This window comes from Pinus tabuliformis, chromosome 4_1, assembly GCF_031772625.1.
Source record: "Pinus tabuliformis cultivar Carrire ecotype Pingquan chromosome 4_1, CPIR1, whole genome shotgun sequence".
Lineage (NCBI taxonomy): Eukaryota > Viridiplantae > Streptophyta > Pinopsida > Pinales > Pinaceae > Pinus > Pinus tabuliformis.
In genome coordinates this window covers 914,794,707-914,800,516 of record NC_142303.1, presented here as the reverse complement: position 1 = coordinate 914,800,516, position 5,810 = coordinate 914,794,707, and the positions used below count along the sequence as shown (strand labels likewise).

The following is a 5,810-nucleotide window of genomic DNA, read 5'->3' as shown; positions in this document are numbered from 1 at the left end:
ACCAACTTTAATCAATATTAGTAAATAAGAAAATATTAGAATGTCTTTATATTATCTGTACATCTCATTCTAACCTTTTCTTTCTTTTGCAACAGGCCACATGGACTCAGAAATAACATACTTGCACAACTACAAGTCGACTGGCAAGCAAAAAAACTGCATCTCCAGCTACGCATTAACCTCCAATGGTGTTCAATATGCCGTTATTCACCATGCATCTTCCACTAACAATACATAAATCCCCATAGCAAAGGTAACTTCATTTCCATTCATTCCAGATTCATTTTAACACAACTCACCTGCAAAGTATTACTAATAAATTTCCGCCACTGATTTACATATTGCTAATACTAACTAAATATACATTTTGCAGGTCCATTACTGCTTCTTCAGGTCTTCGCTACCTCCACCATGTTTTCATACAACTTCAAATATGGAATGACAAGCACAGTGTTCTTTAGACTATTATATTCCTTCTCGAACCTCTTTTGTTACAATTCACTGTTTGTATTTTCCATTTCAAACTTGAAAAAGGATGTTTCGAACTGCTTTTGTTACAATTCACTGTTTGTATTTTCCATTTCAAACTTGAAACAGGATGTTTCAAGATCAAATACCGTTTTCATGGTTTGTTTCCTCACAACTATTTGTGTTTTCCATTTCAAACTTTAAAAAGGATGTTACAATACACTATTTGTATTTTCCATTTCAAACTTTAAAAGGATGTTACAATACACTATTTGTATTTCCCATTTCACACTTAAAAAATGATGTTTCAACATCAAATACCATTTTCATAGTTTATGTCCTCACAACTATTTCTGTTTTCCATTTCAAACTTAAAAAGGGATGTTCCAAGATCAATACCATTTTGATAGTTTATGTCCTCACAACCAATTCATTGTCAATGGGTTTTAACATATTTTGTTGACAAAATCAATTGATTTTAACGAATATAATACATGTTTTCAATATATCTTCATATTAATTTAATTTCCCATTTGAATAATGATTTCTTAACTAGCCCTTTCCAAATCAATATGGCTTCCCGGTTGTTGTTCGCATATTAATTTAATTTCCCATTTGAATAATGATTTCTTAAATAGCCCTTTCCAAATCACTATGTTTGCCCGGTTGTTGTTCGCATGGATTCATTCATTTATCTTCACCTTTAACTCCACAATTTTTACCAACTACAAACAAAGGTCTCTAAACAGGTTCAATGCATATTTATGGCTACTTGCATTCCATTTAAATGGTTTTTGGCATGGCTTCCTCAAATTAAAACTCGAAATATTCTTCCACACACTATGCCTTACGGCGTTTTCTTTGCAACATTGGGTGCAAATGCTAGTAAATATACCAACTATATGAATAATTAATAAGAGGCAATGCTACATGATTTGGGTAACACATAGAATCGACTAACATTCTCACAGTGAGATTAAGAACTATTAAGCTCAGTCATAACATACAACAAGTATGGAAAAAAAGAAATTTGCTTGGACATAGTTAGTATTTATGGTAACCCAACAGAAATACAACTATCAGGAAAATAAATGTGGATAGTACCTATATTCTCAATAGGGCACCTATGAGGTTGAAAGTTGAACTACCAAGGATGCTAGAATGTAATTACTAGAACAACTGACAAGATTATAAGAAAATGAGATTTGCTACCAAGAAAGTAGATAGTTGAAGTGAGTGATAAAAAATAATTTCCATAGTAGATATATATATGCATATATGAATCGATGGAAAAAAACATCTATGCACGAAAATAAGTGGCAACATTATAATAAGTGATTGGAGCCAATCTTGGAATGAAATGAACAAGGTATTCATATGTAGAGTGCTCTACTCTTAAATATATAGGATCCCTGTGAAGTGATAGTAGAATATCAAAGTAATTACTAAAATTATAAGTGATTGGAGCCAATCTTGGAATGAAATCAACAAGGTATTCATATGTAGAGTGCTCTACTCTTAAATATATAGGATCCCTGTGAAGTGATAGTAGAATATCAAAGTAATTACTAAAAATTTAATTAGCCGAAAAAAGAAGAAGCAAACTGTGGTGTGGAAGGAAAAAGAAGAACAAGGTATCCTGAAGAGTGAAATACATATTAAGAATGGACATGGTTGAGCCCACTTGCAGTTTATTTTAATCATAACCTAACAATTATAAAAGAAAAAAAAAACAAAACTAAAATAGTAGCTGCACAAGCGATCAAGTTATAGTTAAAGTATAACTGGAGGTTTGGTCTCAAATCCGCCTGGAACAAACAAAACTAAAATAGTAGCTGCACAAGCGATCAAGTTATAGTTAAAGTATAACTGGAGGTTTGGTCTCAAATCCGCCTGGAACAGGATTATGGTAAGTTATTTTCTTTCCTGTACACATAAAACATCAATCATAACCAAGAAAATTTGTCAACTAAACGAGATTTTAAGAGAAGGTGAGTAAACACATGTGTCATATGAGCAGAATGAGATAGTATAGAAACGAAAATTACAATACTCGTAACCCAAGAAACTGAATAAACATGAAGGCACTAGAACATAGTGCAAAAATGAGGCTGAAATTATCTGCTTAAAGTGGAATAAATAAGTAGATTTATGTCTAAAACCATGGGAAGAATTAATGAACCAAAAATAACACTGAATTGGCAAACTATAAAAATGCCACTGAATGTACTAGGATGGTCTGGAAAATCACCATGGTAGCCTAATTTGATGGCAATATTTTAAGGAAAATTTGATGCGGAATCTGGATATGTAATGTCGATATATAAACATAAAAAAAAAAACAAAAAAGAACGTCTGGAATGGATGAAAAACAAGAATAGCAAGGTACTCTTTAAGTATCTATATGGGTAATGTTCTCATACTTCCATCGATTATGGAAAGGGATGGAAATATATAACAAACCGATCACCATGGACTGGTAGCAGTAAGATAAGTACACTGAAATATGCATAATAGATGTATATTGGATACCAAGGTATCACATTTAAGAGATCAAAATAAAATGATAACGACAGTCTGGTAACTAGTAATTCTTTGATGTAAGCAGTACAAAGGGAAGAGTTGAGAATTCCTACTCTGAATTCTGTAAGAGATTACACCTATTCACTAAATGTAGCTGGGAATAAATCATTAAAAAGAAACCTTGGCATTGACTTGATGTTAGTTTAATGATACTGACATTGTTTGAAAACATGTGGATAATGTGACTACATGTGGATAATGTGACTGGTGCAGGGAGACTGCAGGAAGCAAGTGTGCCACATGAATACAAATGTATTGGAAGAATAGGAATTTATTTATACAATTTAAATGAAATGAAATTGAAAATTGAAAATGAAGAATCATAGTTAAATTGTGGACGTAGCTACTCAAATAGAAATAGTTGTATTAAAGTTATGATATGTTTTTTTCTAAACTAGAAGTTAGAAGAATGCATCAGATGTTTCTCACATAATTGATTGAAAAAAAATATTACCTGTGTAGATTTTAACCTGGTACAGAAATTTCTTAAAAGATGAAATTTGTCTTACATAATAATGTTAATGTAAAAATGTGACATTGTTACTTCAAAACCATCCTAAATCCATCCAACTCTAGATCTATAATTTAATTAAATCCATCAAACTCTGGATCTATAATGTGGAGTGAAGTTGAAGTTTGAACAAGTGGTCTGCGAGCCGAGCAACGTGGAGGAGAAACCCAGTCGGGAGGCTGCAAGATCGAATTGGATAAGATTATTCTGCATCTGCTGAGTCCCGATGACAATGGAAGTAATGGGATCCGCGCCTCCATCAACGATTCCAAGACATAGCGCTCCATTGGTCACCTGAAGCATGGAATTCGCTCCAAAAATGCTCCATGTAATATTTTTCTGCAAAACCAGACCGATTGTGGGCACCGACGGTCCAACTCTGGTGGCAAACACAGTTTTGGCATGGAAACAAGCACCAAAAGGCTTTACGGAGCCGACCCGCCTGATGTTCCTCGCCTTCGCCGCTTTTACGAAAGCATAGCGGATCGCAGTGTAAATAGGCGTGGCAACGGTCGTGTAAGGCACCACGGAGCTCAGCTTGGCGCCGCCTTTGCCTTCCCTGTCAAACTTCAATCTGGCGGAATCGATGGCGATACTGTTTCCGTCGATCTGGATGGCTGTTACACCGATGAAATACTCGTTTTTGTAATGGGGATTGTTGAGCAGAGGAGTGTAGGAGAGGCGCTGAGACGCGTCTATTCCGGGAAGGAAGACGTAAGGCCCGTTGCCAAAGAAGAGGACTCCCGGGGTATTGCTGCCCGTGCTTGGAAGGCAAAGGGCGAATTTCTGGTTAGTGGCCGAAGCGCGGAACAACTGAGTTGGCGGAGCTAAGGGAGCCCTGCTCAATCCAACCATGCCAGCTGCTCCTTTGGCCAATCCTTTCAGAAGAGAGCGGGGCGCGCAAGAGAAGGCGAACCCAGGGACTGTAACTTTAGTACCCGGGTTTTTGCCGTCGGTGGAGTAGGCAGCCACTACATCTTGCGACAGATCCTCGTTCATCATAGTACGGGTGACGGTGTTTTCGGGGAAAACACCGCAGGTATTGTTGTTACAGCCGGGCGCAGCACGGCCGAAGCAGTCGCCGCAGGTGATTGATTTTGCTTCCCTGCATAACACCGTACGGCAGCGAACAGGGCGGTAAGTGGAGGATTTGTAGGTGCCATTGTCGCATTGAATCCACAGGAAATCCCCCGTGAGATCCAATACGAAGCTCTCTGTCTGAAGGGGAGTCTTCTGCTGGATCTGGGCAATATACTGCAAAGTTGGCGAGTCTTGAGTGACGTTCACAACGAGGGCCTGGGGTAAGGCGCCATTACAAGAAGAAAGGGCGCACAAAAGGAATGGAAATAGGAGAGCCGTAGCGGGGCGCGGCGACATGATAAATCTCTCTCAAGTTCTCTCAAGCTGGAAGAAATATATAATTTTCCAGTGATATAACACTGATCGTGCGAACGACCGTATAAATAGGTTCGCCCTTCCCCCAATATTCGGGAATCGGACGGACATCGGTGCGGCCAAAAAATTGACCGCGTCCGTACGATTCCCGAATATTTGGGGAATCTGCAATGGCAGACAGGACGGTGTAAATTGCACGCAAGATGATCGCAGAGTCTCCGGCATATGGAGACTATGACATCGGGGGAGGAAATTAATTAATATTTTGTATTCCACAATGCACGCACTTCTCTGTAATATCAAATTCTCTATTCAAAAGGCTATCCTTCACGATTTCTAGCGGATCATTCTAATTTTGAGAAATGTAAAAAAAATGATTCTTTAATTGTAATTTAGCAGTCTCCGACATATGGAATATATGACATCGGGGCGAGGAAATTAATTAATATTTTGTATTCCACAATCCACGCACTTCTCTATAATATCAAATTCTCTATTCAAAAGGCTATCCTTCACGTGTTCTGTGTGAGTGCCGACCAAAGAATGTCAGTGAATATTACATATATATATTAATGCTGCCCATATCTCAACATATAACACTCAACGCGTATGGAAGAAATCGCTGTGAACGTGCTGGCTGCCAAATCTCCCACTAAAAGCCCACGCCATTCAAAGTATGGAAACCTGATCGAAGAATTTCAATGGGCAGACTGTAGGAACCTAATCAATGAATTCCAAAAGGTCGGAGTCGGTAACTATCTACAAAATTTGAGTAAGGCATTAAGCCACCGCAGTGGCGTGGTTGACGAGATGTATTAATTAGCAAACATAAGAATTTGCGTTAATTGTGAAA

General features: G+C 37.7%; 1 pseudogene; it reads right to left on the bottom strand.

The window, feature by feature from the left end:
* Window positions 1–3,649: 3,649 nt before the first annotated feature.
* On the bottom strand, window positions 3,650–4,939 carry LOC149179131 (putative aspartic proteinase GIP2 pseudogene; annotated as a pseudogene).
* Between the last annotated feature and the right edge of the window lie 871 nt (window positions 4,940–5,810).